Source organism: Saccopteryx bilineata, chromosome 1, assembly GCF_036850765.1.
Source record: "Saccopteryx bilineata isolate mSacBil1 chromosome 1, mSacBil1_pri_phased_curated, whole genome shotgun sequence".
Classification (NCBI taxonomy): Eukaryota; Metazoa; Chordata; class Mammalia; order Chiroptera; family Emballonuridae; genus Saccopteryx; species Saccopteryx bilineata.
The window spans coordinates 183,265,542-183,281,956 of record NC_089490.1 but is presented as its reverse complement, the minus strand read 5'-3'; the positions used below and the strand labels follow the sequence as shown (position 1 = coordinate 183,281,956).

The 16,415-nt window shown below is 37.8% G+C and overlaps 1 protein-coding gene across 6 annotated transcripts in view; it reads right to left on the bottom strand.

Annotated features, from left to right (window-relative positions):
• LRBA (LPS responsive beige-like anchor protein) overlaps positions 1–16,415 on the bottom strand; it is a 634,310-nt gene that overhangs the window by 280,844 nt on the left and 337,051 nt on the right. The gene's annotated exons all lie outside the window — the stretch shown is intronic.

Genomic DNA, 16,415 nt, shown 5'->3' with positions numbered 1-16,415 from the left:
TCATTTATATGGCACTATATAAATGGCAATGTTTTCTCCTGTTAGCTAATCATGATCTAACATGCTGGAAGATACTTGATAAAGAATATAGTAATATGAAGCATTTTTTTCAGTTACAGTAAAAAAAAACACACCTCTGTAGAACATATTTATTCACTGAGGACGCACAGCATGAAAACCGATAGGTTCTGATAATAAAATTTTAAAAATTCATAATCAAAACTTTTGAAAGGAATGACTAATACAATGTAAAATCTCACTTGTATTTCATGAGCTAATAAAATTGTACCTGTCAGCCTTGACAAATTAGTAGTCTTGACCAACTGACAGTCTCAAAGTACCCACATAAAAGTTACCCTTTTTTTGATGTCTTAAAGACACTACCTTTAAAAATCCAAATGATTTATAAATATTTCATCAATAAAAATTATCCCACATTAATAAAAGCATAGGCAACAAACAGTATATTATTTAAAGAATATATATTTTTTAAACAGTAGGAATCCATGCTCTTTTCTGAAAATGTTGGATAGACAATGAAACACCAAAGATTTCCTTTTGTTGATTTTGATCATGCAGAAAGAGATATAATGTGCTCAAAATAGAGTGCCAAATAGTGTAAGAACTGCAGTCCTCAAAAAAAAAAATTAAAAAGCTCTTTTATTCTTTGTTATTTTTCTGTCAACATTTTAAGTTAAAATATTATGATAACACTTAAAAATAAATAAAAAATACCTACAGCATATACATACAAGCAAAAGACAACAGTTGTCTGAACTCAATTAATAAAATAAAATTCTCCTTAGGTGAGAGGGGAAAAGGCACACAGATGGCTCTGTGCTTGGCTTTGATAGTCATGGAGCCTGGATAGGCACTTTATCATTCTGCCTACCTACATTTATCTGTTAAAATTATTATCAAATATCAGCCAGGATGCAGTCGTGAATCACAGGCTGCTCCTCGTCTTCAGGGGAATGATACAATGAGGGTCTATTCATCAGTGCAGCAATCGGCACAAGTAATTAGTTCCCTAGACTGAGATCTCCTACAAAGCCTATTTCAGTCAGCACCACAAACATATGACCATGTAAAGCTAATGAAAGCTGCTAAAATTTGTTAACCTTTTCTGCCATCAATCCTTCTAATATTCTATGCTTCAGTATTATGCAAAGGTGGTAAATTATTAATTTGTCATTCATCCATCCTCTGAATTCTGAGTCAAATTAAACAATGTCATTCTTCTTGATAACAATTAAAATTATGAGATGGTAAGCTGCTATTATAAAATTATTGCTAAATTAGGTAACAATAGATCATAGCATAATGTGCAAGAGTAAAGTCAAATCCAGTGGCTATTAAAATGGTAGTTCTGTCATACAACAGAAAAACCAAAGAAATTATAAAATAATCCAGAAATTATCAAGTAACTCAAAGATAGTAACTATAAGAATCATAACCAAAATTAGAAGAAAGTAGAGCTGTAATTTTGTTTTTGTGCTGACACTAACAAAAATGGTCACAATGGTGATGTTTGATTGAAACAAAAGCACCAATACATCAGGACACAGAACTTGTTTGCATAGCAAAAAATTTTTAAGATAGTTTCACTTACACTAACTATATACTTTTATCTTCAAATGTAAATATTCTACCAAAAATTTAAAAAATGCTTGGCTACAATCAAATAGAATGAAGAACTCGATACTTCACCATGATTATCTTGACAATAAGCTATGTCTCAGAATACCTTCTCAATAATAACTAGTCTACCTCCTGTGAAACATTTTAAAGTAATCCAAAGACAAAGCAAACACCACTTATTTCAGATCACCGACCTAGAATGGATTACAAAATTGCCCAGAGACACCAACGATTCCAATACATGTTTTGAAAGTCTCCCCATGGTAGAGCACTGCTCCCTGAGATGTAGGGTAAAAACCCTCAAGGAAGTTATTCACAATGAAATACTAATTGACCTCATCTAAACAACAGCATTTGCCATCCAGTTTCTGATGGTGAGAGTAATATGTGTTCTTTGGCAAGAATTCATGCTCATTGTTTTTTCACATGAGGGTAATTACTTGCACGTTTCAAGTCATTTATACAGTAACAAACCTGGGCCTAAAAGTGTAATGTTTTGTTCCCTCAACCCTACTCCCTCCAATAAACATACACTCAGTATACAAATTTCTATCACCAAAAAAAGAAGCATGATTTGTCATTTTAGAACAGAATCTGAAAGGGGAACGTGTAGTTTTCAGTTATCAATGTGCTGAAACTTTTGACCATTCACATAAAGATTTCCCTCTCATTTAAAAAAATATTGTCACCTGCTCCCCCAAAGCCCTTGCTAGGGGAAATAGGCTAAAAAATGAGCAAACCTGGCATACTGATCCACATTTATTCCCATAAAATTATAAATTTACTAAATAAATTACTGTAAGTTTTTGGAGTTATCATCATGGTATGGCTAGCAAAATTGAAAAGACTGCACATACTCACACTGACTGTTAACCAAACACCAGCACGAATGACAAAGCACTTACTCTGAGACCGGATAAATATACGTTAGCTCACTGCACCCCTATACCTCTATATATCTATATCTACCCCCCAAAACTACATATATGAATACTATTTAAAATAACATTCAGAAACTTTATTCAATTCCACTAATAATCAAACCTAAGATAAAAAAAGCATTCAAATTAAAGATATGAACCTAGGCTCTGCATGATTCTGAAAATAAAGCCTTTTCTATAAAAGGTGCACACAGCTTGCAAGTACTAAAATCTTTGACTACTAGGAATATATGAATCTTAGAAAGTTGAAGATGATACTGAAAAGTGTTTTAATGTTTCTTTCTAATATTTTCTCAAATTTTGGCCTTTAATGTCAATATTTGAGATTAAAATTAAAATATAAGCCTAATTGCTTTTTTTCTAATTATGTCATCTAATTATCTTTGTACTTTTTAAAAACCTTCGCATTCATGTGCTTATAAACACATCTTTAATATATCACTACAGTCTATAAATAAAAGAATCCAGAACAAGGCCATTTTAATATTCAGAATAGGTATTTTCTGTCCTACAAAAACAGAATCGGACAGATTGTTAAAATAAATCTTTGAAGGAAATATAACTCAAGCATGGATAGGCTGTTTATTCTCTTTCCTAGGCCTACTGTGGTTAGTGAGTTGATCAGGTAAAATAAATTAATAAGAATAAGCGAAATGAGAATCAGAAAAGGAAGAAGTATTAAAACAGAGAATCAATACAGGGTATGATCCACATTCTTTCTCTACTAGTTGAATGGCTCAACAATAAATCATCTATTATTTTCCACATGTAAATTGTAAGCCTTTTTAAAGTTCAGTTTTCCTCAAAGAAAGTATGGTAAGCCAATTAGTCAATTAATTAACAATGTATGAGCAGATGAATATTGAAATAGAAATCTAAAATATTTTCTAGTAAGAATGATTGACTCTTTCTTTACCTTGAGCCAGATGCTAGGGATATAAGGACTATTACAATATTTTCCCCGCCTGACCTGTGGTGGCGCAGTGGATAAAGCGTCGACCTGGAAATACTGAGGTCGCCAGTTCGAAACCCTGGGCTTGCCTGGTCAAGGCACATATGGGAGTTGATGCTTCCAGCTCCTCCTCTCCTTCTCTCTCTCTGTCTCTCCTCTCTCTCTGTCTCTCCCTCTCCTCTCTAAAATGAATAAATAAAAAAAATAAAAAAAAGAAAGATATTTTCCCTGATTGCCTGACTGGTGGTGCTGCAGTGGATAGAGCGTCGACCTGGGACACTGAGGTCCCAGGTTTAAAACCCCGCAGTCACCTGCTTGAGTACGGGACCATCAACATGATCCCATGGTCACTGGATTGAGTAAGGACTCACAGGCTCAGCTGGAATACCCGGGTCAAGGCATATATGCGAAGCAATCAATGAACAACTAAGATGCCGCAATGACTTGTTGAGGCTTTTCTCTCTCTCCCTTCCTGTGTCCCTCTCATTTCTATCTCTCTGTCTCGCTTTAAAAAAAAAAGATATTTTCTCTGATTAAGAAGTACAAATTGGAAGTTACAAAATAGTCATGGGGATGTAAAGTACAGCATAGGAAATATAGTCAATGATATTGTAATAACTATGTATAATGTCAGTAGAGTACTAGATTTATGGGGGAAACACTTAAATTATATAAATATATAACCACTATGCTGTCTATCACATTGAATGTCAACTTTAATCAAAAAATAATAAATAAGTGAATATAAAGACTTAAGAAAGATATTGTTGCTGACCTCATGGAGAAGACAAACGTAAAAATAAATAAGAAAAATTCCAAAACTCATGTATAATAGAGCAGACCTCTATTAAGTGGCTATTAAACTGCACTACTCCAGGGTACACTGCTCACATAAAAATTTGTGTAAGTGGCACTCCGGAGTTGTTCAATGTCGGTTTGCATCACTATGGGAACATGCTCTGAGGACAATAGGGTGCTGTAAGAACACCCTATTTTTTTCCCTCTCTGTTCAATGCTCCTGTTCCTCTCTCACCCAGAGGTAAATCTAATCTTGGAGATAGGAACCTGAACAAGGCCCTTCAGATGCCATCAGAAGCAGTCACACAGTTCAAAATTATTTCCCTGCTATAGGAAAATGTTCAGACCAGGAATGATATGGTTGTCAAAAAACAGGCAAACTTCAATACATAAGCAAAAACAATCAAGAACAAAAGAGAAACATTAACATTCATTTCACTGAAGTCATGAAGTTCATATCATTTTAAAGAATATTTTCTTGATAGCGTCCTATTAAAGTAGAACAATGCTAATTACTGAAATCAATGATAGCTATATAAGTATGCCATTTTATAACCTAAATATATTGACACCTATTATTTCAAATTAGCCAGATATATACATATCTCTCATCTTATTGGTTTTAGTGTCATTTTAATGTGATTGGATCTACATAAATAAAATAATGCTAGTTTAAAAAATACTGTCACAATAAAATTATATTAGAAAAAATTTCCTACTTTGTACCTTACCCACTGACTTGTGACAATACCTGATAAATATTTATAATCCTAACAAAAACCAGTGATAAATTCTTCAGCCTAGAGAAAAGTTCTAAATCCTAAAAATTTCAGTACTTCATATTTATTCTTAAATTTGTCTATTACCTGTTTTTCTAATTTCTGTATCTGCCTAGCTTCTAGTTCCATATTTTTAGATTAACAATGCATGTTAGACATTACAAGTTAAATAAATGGTAACCTGTAAAAAGAAGCAAACATTTTCAGTGCACTGTCAGCTAGAAGATAAAAACACTTAAGTTCAAGGAGGTTTTCACTTTCTGCATAAATCTTGGTGAAATAATGTTCAGGTACTATAGGGTATCATACAACATTAAAGAATGCTTTATCTCACAAACTGAAATCTACAGTGCCTCCATGTAGAGAGATAGAAAAAATATTAACTAAAGCCTCTGTTTACCAAGTACCAACTATAAGTCAAATGCAGGTAATCTATGCACTGTGCTGTCTTAATGGGGGGGGGGGGGCTTTAATTCTATGGATTCCAGGAGAGGAGACATCTTCTTAAAGTAGAATTATTTCTTTACTGAGGCCTGACATAGGGATTTTATAATGCAGTGAGCAACTAGAGCACCGTATGAACTACTTATGTAAAACTGTACTTTATGTAGTTATGACTTTTTGCAGGGTACTATTCAGTGTTATTTCTTCATTTGTCTTTAGAGGCATGTAGACACCCATCTTCAAATAGCTATTACTTTGAGTATTTTATAAAAATATAATTTTGCAACAAAGTCAGTTATTAAATAAAGAATTCCAAGCTTTTCCCAGTCGCTGTTCGCCTGTTAACCATTCTCTTATTCATTCAGCATTTTTAACAGTAGCAAAGTTATGAGAAAATTAAAAGATAGTGCTAATTATACTACCAATTAAAACAAAAGACAACTGAAAAAGAATTAAAATAAATTATGCCACTGGATATAAGAAGCCCTAAAACTCACCTACTAAGCAGCCATACTACTTAGACAAACATGGTCTTTTTTCCATAAACATCTAATTTTTATAAAATCCACCAAATATTTGTTGAGTGCCAAACATTTACCAGATTTTGGTACATACAAATAAATTATGCTGGGCTCAGCACAGAATTCTTTTACATTATAATCAGGATAAGGAAATGATCAAGTATCAACAATAATGTAACTTTAAAGCAGACAGTCAGTATTTATTCCTTTAGCCTGCTCTGTGATGGACATGGTGCTTTCATATACATTATCACCAAACCTCACAAAAACCATACCATGATTAAATACTATTATTTATTTTTTAAGTTGAAGAAACTAAGTCTCACCCATCAGTAGTAAATAATAAGCCCATGGACTTCAAAGCCAATGAGCTGTTCACATGACATTTCCTGTAGAAACTCTTATTGGATACTATTATAGCTATGATCAAAGTACTAATTAAGCCTGCCTGAGAGGATTGAGGATTTCATTAAGATTTCAATGAGGATCTATTCTGTAAGTTCCATGAGGACAAGGGTCTGTATCTAATTCACTGGCCAACCACGGTCACTGGAACAAAGCTGGCACTTAGTAAATAATCGATTAAAGAATGAACAAGATGACTTTTTTAAAAGAAACGTCAATGATCAACAGGAATTTGCTAGGCAAATTGGAAAAGACATTACAAGCAGAAAAATAACAGCATGAACAAAGGCATGGAGACATAGGAAAAGGGACTTTTATCTGAAGATGTTCAGGGAAGATCATTTCAAAGCAGCCTTAGAGCAGCAAGAGCTAAGGCAGGAAAACAAAGGTGTAGCATCAACATTTCAAGACAGCTTGTACAGTCGACTAAAGTAGCTGCCTTTCCATCACGTAGTAGAGAGACAGCCAGGCTTCCTCAATCATACAGGCTTAATCCTATCGGCCCTGCATGGTACATGGCAGCAACACGAAAGAAGGCAAAGGGTGTGGAGCCTAGATCATATTCGCTGAGACAGTCAACATGGGAGGTGAGGAAGAGGGGATGATGAGAGTAAAACTGAGGTGTGTGACAAAGGGACGGTGAGAGGATCAAGATGTCACTCAACTGAAATGATGCAGGTTAAGTAGGTAAGGCTGGGAATGTTCTGGATACTACATGATGTCTAGGCAGAAAAGCCTAATAAGTAAGCAAAATAACTTGGGAACTCAAGTAAGTAGCCTGGGTAGGGAAATAGAATTAAGAGATTTATCAGCCTCAAGAGTCAGTGGATTTAGACCTTCATCTAACAAAAATTTACTGAGTGGTTATTATAAGCTAGGTAGCATGCCAGAAAACTATATTAAAAGGATAGGAGAAAAGTATAAATAAAATCTGGGAAAGTGCATGAAAGGATCAATGAAATAGAGAAGAAAGCAATTGCTCCTTGCAATCAGTAACACAATAGGAGAACCAAAATAGAATGATGCCAAAAGGGACAAAGAAACAAAGGCTCTTCAAAGCAATGAGTGGGTGATAATATTTAATTCTGCATAAATCTGTCCAGAAGGACAAAGAATAAACAGAAGCTTTTTTGTTCCTGTGTTGTAAACAGTTTTATTGCCTGACCTGTGGTGGCACAGTGGATAAAGCATTGACCTGGAATGCTGTGGTTGCCAGTTTGAAACCCTGGGCTTGCCAGGTCAAGACACATCTGGGAGCTGATGCTTTCTGTTCCTCTCCCTCCTTCTCTCTCTCTCTCTCTCTCTCTCTCTCTCTCTCTCTCTCTCTTCTCTAAAATGAATAAACTAAAAAATAAATAAATGGTTTTATTATAATTTATATACCATAAAGTTCACCTGTTTAAAATGTACAGTGCAATGGTTTTTAGCATATTTATAAAGGTGTGCAACCATCACTGGAATCTCATTTTAGAATTAGTTTATGTCCCCATAGAGCAACCCCACTCCCATTACCAGCTATCCCCGTTCTTGCTACCATGGGGTGGACATGTAGAGGACTTCACACTGGGCAGGCTGAAATGGGAGTCATGTGCTTACTTTGGCTTAGAGCTTCTTAAGTTCAAACCAATTTTAAAATAAGACCTATTGTAAGTGATTGGTAAAGGACATTCGTATGAGTATTTAAACTTTTCAGAGAGTCTAAAGGCTATGAGAATGCATAATTTAAAAAAAATATTTCGAATATCTCTAAGATACCAAAAAAATAAGTCTAACTTACTTTTAAGGGAGACTCTTCAAAATTTGTAACTAATTTATACTATATGATATATTAAAACTACAGTTTTGAAGTAATTTATATTAAAAATCACTAGTCTTTAAATTTTCTAGATATGACAAAAATAGTTTGGCTCCATTTCTTTTCAAGTATTTAAGATTTATTGCCTCATCTCTACTATATACTGGATCTATGACCTCTACATAACTCATTTATCATCTTTGAGCCTTGTTGCCTTACATGAAATAATTATAACTTGTTCAGCTTATCTCATAGGGTTATTGTGAGGAATCAAATGAAATGGAGTCTGTGGAATTGCTTTGACAAGAACAAAATGCTATGAAATGTAAGATACTGTTTGCATGGCCCTGGCCGGTTGGCTCAGCAGTAGAGCGTCGGCCTAGCGTGCGGAGGACCCGGGTTCGATTCCCGGCCAGGGCACATAGGAGAAGCGCCCATTTGCTTCTCCACCCCTCCGCCGCGCCTTCCTCTCTGTCTCTCTCTTCCCCTCCCGCAGCCAAGGCTCCACTGGAGCAAAGATGGCCCGGGCGCTGGGGATGGCTCTGTGGCCTCTGCCCCAGGCGCTAGAGTGGCTCTGGTCGCAACATGGCGACACCCAGGAGGGTCGCAACATGGCGACGCCCAGGATGGGCAGAGTGTCGCCCCCTGGTGGGCGTGCCGGGTGGATCCCGGTCGGGCGCATGCGGGAGTCTGTCTGACTGTCTCTCCCTGTTTCCAGCTTCAGAAAAATGCAAAAAAAAAAAAAAAAAAAAAAAAAAAGTAAGATACTGTTTGCAGTTAATAATGAATTTAAGTATTTGGATACTTCTGCATGCCATTTACTTTGTGAAAGCATGTACCAAAAGTGGTATTACCATTGCGTTACAACACGATTGGGTTTTATAGTTAGAAAATTGAAGAACTCACTTTGTTACCTTTACCTAGCTAGCATTCACTTCTCTCGCCTTTCCTAACAAATTTCCCTAATTACTCCATATTATGATAGTTTTGTTCAGATAACACTTCTCAAATGATATGATGATATATGGAAAGTGAACTCTAAGACGATTAATGATGCATTCTGGCCAGTGATTGGTTCCCAAATCTAGCCTTACACCCATCATTGCGTAAATTTTGCCTGACAATCATTTCACCAAAATGAAATGTAAAACGTTTACTCAGTGTTTGGGACAGGAGCTCTTTCTTTCTTCTGATGGAATAAAACAAGAATACATTAGACTCAGTTACCGGCATCTATAACACAACCATGAAGAAGCGGAGGGAGGGGGTATTCACACATCCAAAAGGGGGGGGACACAAAACTGCGAGAACTGCAGAAAAAGAGAGTTGTCCTAAAGCCCTTACACACCTGCACTTTGTTATGTTTTTTAGAGAATTTTCATGCATTTATTTGAGCCAAACTGATGACATATGCTGGGGAGCAAGATTCTCAGATGCTCCCTGCACTTACTGTTATGAAAGATAATATACTGCTTCCCAATTTAATGAGGAGTTTCAGGTTTTTGCCTTTTAAGTTGTCTAACAGATAAAATGGTTATAGATGATGCCATGAGCTTTTTGATTATGAGTTGTAAAAGGAAAACTAGACTAATGAACTGATGCTTTGGTGGATATAGTTAATACTGACTTAGTTTAAAAATATTTTTTTGACTACAGAAGAAGTTAGGGAGATAAGGTGGTGGTTTAAAGGCAGTCAAGAACAGACTTACGCATGCTTGCAGATGGAAAAGACTAAGTCCAAAGAAAGAGAAAAAAACTGAAGATGGCAAAGGGGAGGAGGGCAGAAACAGGGTTTTAGAAAATCAGAAGAGGTGTAATTCTGAAAAAAGAGTGTGATTCCCTTGGCAGTAAACAAAGTCACCTCCTTCTCTGTGGCAAGATAAAAAGAATGGAAGGCTCTGCTTCAATAAATGACTTTAGGGTTGAAAAGAAGAAAAGCTAAAGAACTGATTTATTCATTTATTATGTTATTTATTTATTTATTTTTGCTTTTTTTTTTTTGCATTTTTTTTCCTGAAGCTGGAAACAGGGAGAGACAGTCAGACAGACTCCCGCATGCGCCCGACCAGGATCCACCCGGCACGCCCACCAGGGGCGATGCTCTGCCCACCAGGGAACGATGCTCTGCCCCTCCGGGGGTATTGCCATGTTGCGACCAGAGCAACTCTAGCGCCTGAGGCAGAGGCCACAGAGCCATCCCCAGTGCCCGGGCCATCTTTGCTCCAATGGAGCCTTGGCTGCAGGAGGGGAAGAGAGAGACAGAGAAGAAGGTGCGGCGGAGGGGTGGAGAAGCAAATGGGCGCTTCTCCTGTGTGCCCTGACCGGCAATCGAACCCGGGTCCTCCGCACACTAGGCCGACGCTCAACCGCTGAGCCAACCAGCCAGGGCCTGTTATTTATTTTTTTTAAAAATTCTTTTTAGAGAGAGACGGACAGACAGACAGAGGCAGATAGACAGGAAGGGAGAAAGATAAAAGTATCAACTCATAGTTGCAGCACTTTAGTTGTTCACTGATTGCGCCTCATACATGCCATGACCGGGGAGCCCCAGCCGAGCCAGTGACCCCTTGCTCAAACCAGCAATCTTAGGCCTAAACCAGCATTGGAATTTGGAACCTGGGTCCCGAGTGTTCTAGGTCAACACTCTATCCACTGCATGACCACCTAGTCAGGCTGGCCTTGTTTATTTCTATTTTCTCTATTAAAAAGCAGCTTTTTCACTAAAGCTAGAATAGAGGGGTAAAATTGAGAAGAGTTGCCTTAGGAAACATGAAAGAAAACTAGTTAAAGGCAAGTTCAAGAATGACTAAGTAGCTATGATGGTCTAGTTGAGATTGGGAAACAGTCACCTAGAGCAGTGTTCGGATGTACAGCTGTAATTGTGTCGTCACCCCCCCCCCCTCCCCGGTGCCCTGCCAGCCTATACTTAGCAACCTCAGAGTAAGAGCCAAAAAAGAAGCTGGCTAACTTCACATAAAATTTAGGACTGATTTGGCTGAGGCCAAAATAAGGATGGTTAAGGAAAAGGAGTAGGCTGGTGAGAATGTCTGATATAAACCCATGATCTTTCTGGACCTCAACAGAATAAATAAATACGGGTTTTATTAGACATCAGTTAATTGGGAAATCAAATTGACCGTGCTTCCCGAGTCACTTATATTGATGATAATTTGATTCCCCAATATGTTAATCAATATATTTATTGATCTAGTCCGTTTATTTAATGCTGTTGAGTTTTCCACTGGCACTAAAACATGCCAACAATGACAGAATAGAGTTTGGGCTGTATTATATTATGCTCCTGGAAGAGAATGGAAACTAAAATTTACTGATTGCCTATGTTTATCAGGAACTCCGCGCTACATGTTTTACATGTGGCCTCATCTAATTCTCAAAACAACCCTGTACATTAGGAATATAATTCCAATTTAACAAGAGAAGAAATGAGGCTCTGCAGTCAAGTCATTTCACTACTAAGAAACAGAGTTAGACCTCACACCTATGACTTGGCTAAGATATCTGTACGAGGCTCAATAATACATTCATTAAGACAATTGACTATACTGGTGTGAGTTTAAACATCTCTTCTATAAAATGACAAATCTGAATGGGACCAAATATTTTCCATCAATTATATGAACACTTATTAGCACACATTTCAATAAAAAAAATTATGAAATATGCAACTTTTCCAGCATGAGCACCACTCAAAATTGAGATAGCAAGGCCACATTAGATTGGAGGGCAGAGGTCAGAGGGAGGGGTTGTAAGGTTCTTGATGTTTTTAACAAATACATAAAACTGAGATAAATTCCAAATACTGTGTAATGCAGGTCAGAATTTAAAACTGAAACACCTGGAAGCTATTAATATTCACTGAACGTTTCTAGTAGCTTCCACCACTTGCCTCAAATACAGAAAAACTATGCGGTTTATAAGCATATACATGAAGTAATCTCAGAGCCAAACCCACCACTTTGGCATTTAGAACCTCCACATTTCTAACCTTAGGCTCCATATCAGATTTTTGTTGTAATCATTTTTAAGATAGTTTATAAGTTATAGGCAGAGATGGAGAAAGTCAAGAAATATCAGCCTCCATAGTATGACAATTTTATCTTTAAATAAATAAAGGCTTGAATGCAGCAGCAATGCAGTATAATCCAACACTTCCTGCCTTTCATCCAGAACTCTCGGAAAATATCAGTGAAAGCAAGTAACTGATTTTAACTAGCATTAAAGAAAATAATATATCTATATGCTGTGCTTTTCAAGCTAGATAAATTAGCAAAAAATATGTGCTCCTTATTCACAGGGGAGAACAGGCTTATTATGTTACACTTCTAGATTTTTAAGACAGTTGGAAGCCAGTTCTTTCAATAGTTGCTGTCATCTCCTAGAAACTTTCTAGTCCTTTCAATTTTGAAGTAATTACTCACATTATGAAGTGATTTATTTGCTTCTCTTTCTTTACTACATTTCAGTTTTTCCAGCCCTCAAGGACCAGTTCTGCTTCAATTTAATTATATTCACTTACAAATAATTTGGAGTGCCCAATATAGTTTGGAAAGCACTGGTCGTGGTGCTATGAGAGATGCTCAGTCTCTAATCTCAAGACACTTACAATTTAATAAATGGGATAAAATAAGCAACAAAGAATTATGTGGCATAAGGTCCATGCATTAAGTAAAAATTCAGAGCTTGGAAATTCAATAAAAAAAGGAGCAAGTGGTCACATATGTTTTAAAGGGATCGGGAAATGATTTAAGGAGCAAGATATTTTTGAGAAAGATCTTTAAGAAGAGGTCCAGTTTCAACGGAGACACAAAGAAGCAGATGGCCTTGTAGGCTTTCCAGAGAGCGCATGCAAAGGTACAGAGGATGAAAAACTGGAACTGTATCTGTTGGTCCCAGTAGAAAATGAAGCACATAAGAAAGGCTGGGGGCTGGCCACCTCATAAAACCCAGGGATAAAAAACTAATGAGTTTGTATTTCACTCATTCACTCACTTACCTATTCAATCAGCAAACACTTAACTGAGTACCAGTGAGGCACAAGGACCTGTGCCAGGCACCAGAGATGCAGTCATCTGGCGATAAAGAGAGGCATCCTCAGACCTCACATTCATAAAAAGCACTCCTTAGGACCACAGTGGAAGGGCAGGACACAGAATAATAGAAGGCTTCCTGAGAGGCATTAACTCACAAATTAGGTCAGAGTTAACAGATATTAACCAGGAGAATAGGAAAAGGAAAAGCATTCTTTCTGAGGGAATAGCATCAGCAAAGCCAAATAAGTAAGAAACAGTTGGGTATACACTAAAAGTATTTTGTTTCTAGAAGTTTTAGAGCATACATGTCAAGAAATGGCCAAAGAAGAGGCTATAGAAACAGACAGGGGCTGGACCATAGAGAACCGTCTGAGGAATCCAACTTGTGTGTGAGTTTCTTCAGGTCTGACCAGAGATGATTACAAAGCCTATACCTCCCAGGCACCAGAAGCAAGCTGCCCTGCCACCAAACCAGGCTTGGTGGGCAGCCAGAGCGCTGCAGTCTCTGAAAGGAGGTGCAGTCCAGGGCTGAGACACTACCAGCCAGTCACACTCTATGCATACTTGCATTCCTAGCCCCTACACCTTCACCCCAAAGTTTCTTTACCTGAAGCCTTGGGCAAAGGTCCTCTTCAGGAGCCTCTGCTGAGGCCTCCTTAACACAGGAGAAAAGAGAAACTGAAGACACTTCTATCCACTCTCATTTAATCTACTCGAAGCCTTCCCCTTCGCCTCCTTCCAACGTCCGGGTCCAAAACCCTGCAGGAGCTTTTCCTCAGGGCTCCCTTCACAGTGAGATGACCCCCACTGATCCATGCCGCTCAATGCTGACCCACCTAACCCTCCACCACCGCGTCATTCCATGTGGGAAGATGGAACAGGAGGAGTCCTGCAGGTTCTGACTTGCTTACACCACCGCCGTGAGTGATTCAAGACTTGACTGTTTCCTTAGTGGCTTGCTGCCTTAATCAACTACTCCTATACCTGGCAGCTCTGCTCCTTCTCTCCCAGCTCAGCTGAGCGCCTGACATCACCAATGCCACGCGAAGGGGCCTGTGTTCTATCCTGTCGCAGTGAGGAGACACTGAAGAATTTTAAGACGGTATTGTGACCACAGAACAGTAACTGTGAGGAACACATAAGTATTAGGTTAGCGTGAAGAAACATCTGAAATGAGGGTACAAGGAAGTTAATACAATAATTTAAAAATCATCTAGATTAATTTTTAAATTTTCTATTTTCTGATTTATCCTATTAATATGTTATTGATATCTGCCTAAAATTCTCCATGACATAAGGTAGGCAATAAATGAATAGGGCATGAAAGATAAGTTCAGATATACAAGGCAGTATGTTCAAAGTAAAATGGGTTCCAAAGCATATGACATGCAAAGCTAATTAAATGTCACATGGAATAATAACACAGGCCTAGCACTAAAGTAGAGATCAAAGTCCTGAATCTAAGAGTGGATGCAGGAAAGAACGAAGGAATGGTCCAGGTGGTGCTACAGCCCAGAAATGGCGTACATGTACTCCACTCACATTCCACTCATCTCACCACGTCACCTGGCCCCACATGGGAAACGTGCTCCCTGGTTGGCAACAACTCTCCATTAGAGGAAGACAGCATGAAACAGTGATAATGATCAGCTAGCACTATCTGCCAGTTGACGATAAGTGCCGTAGAGAATAAAGAAAGATGGAAGGGGAATAAAAAATACCAGGGAGAAAAAAAAATACCAGGGGAAAAAAAAGGGACATGTTTAGGTCTTAAGGTAATGGGGAAAGGATTCTAGGAAAAGGTAACATTTGTGCAAAGACCCAAAGGCGGCAAAAGCATCAGTTCTGCAGATGTCTTAGGAAGAGAATTTCAGGCAGAGACAACAGTAAATCCAGAGGTGCGGGGGTAGCCACACTTGGTAAGACCATGGAAGTGTACGAGGACATTTTAGATGAATGAAGAGTTAGTATAAGTACAGATCAGTTATTTACAGAATGAGGAGGACATTAATTCTAATTTACGAAGAGGCTGAGTAAAACATTAATTCTAACTTACAAAATTATCCATGCTCCTTCCACTGACTTGACATAGATGCTTGGCAATCTTGAAAGCCAAGAACTAAAAAACCATTTAGCTATAAGAGGGAATAAATCACCTATCAAAAACATCTATTTTGGCCCTGGCTGGCTGGCTCAGCAGTAGAGCATCACCCTGGCATGTGGAAGTCCTGGGTTTAATTCTCATTCAGGGGATACAGGAGAAGTGACTATCTCTTTCTCCCTTCTCTCTCTCTCTTCCCCTCCCACAACCATGGCTCTATTGGTTCAAGTGCATTGGCCCTGTATCCAAGGATGGCTCCATGGAGCCTTGGCCTCAAGAGCTAAAAATAGCTCTGTTGCTAGCATCAGCCCCAGACGGGCAGAGCATTGGCTCTAGATGGGGGTTGCCGGCTAGATCACAGTTGGGGCACATATGAGAGTTAATATATCTCCCACCCACACTTAAATTTTTTAAAAAATCTATTTTATACTTTATATAAAAAAGAAATAAAGTCCTATTATGGTTAGTTAATGAATGATATTTTGGGATTTCTCTATCAAAGCAGCTTGTATTGCCACAAGCAATACAAATACCCACCCAAAAAGAGATGTTGAGTAGACAACTGAATATATGATTATAAAATCCACAGAAAAGGACCTAAAAGGATACATAATTGATAATTTAGGAGTATTCAATATATTGTGTTTAGTAACTCCAGTGTGAACCAGCTGAGATCTTATGGGTAGTGAGCAGAGCCAAAAAAAAGAAAAGAGAAAAGGAATACTTCAAAGATTAAGGCCTGAGTAATCCCAATAAAAAAAATGTTGAAAACATAAGAGAAAAACAGCAAGGACCTTAAAGAGGGGCTATTAGGAGGAAAATCAGAAGAATATGGTGTCCCAGAGACAAATAGAAAAGTCTTCAAGAAATAGGCAGTCATCAGCATTATCAAAGGTATCGAAGAGTCAAGGAAGGTGAAACCTGAGAAATGACTGACTGGCTTAGCAACAGGAATGGCACTGGTGACCTTGAAAACAACAGTTTCAA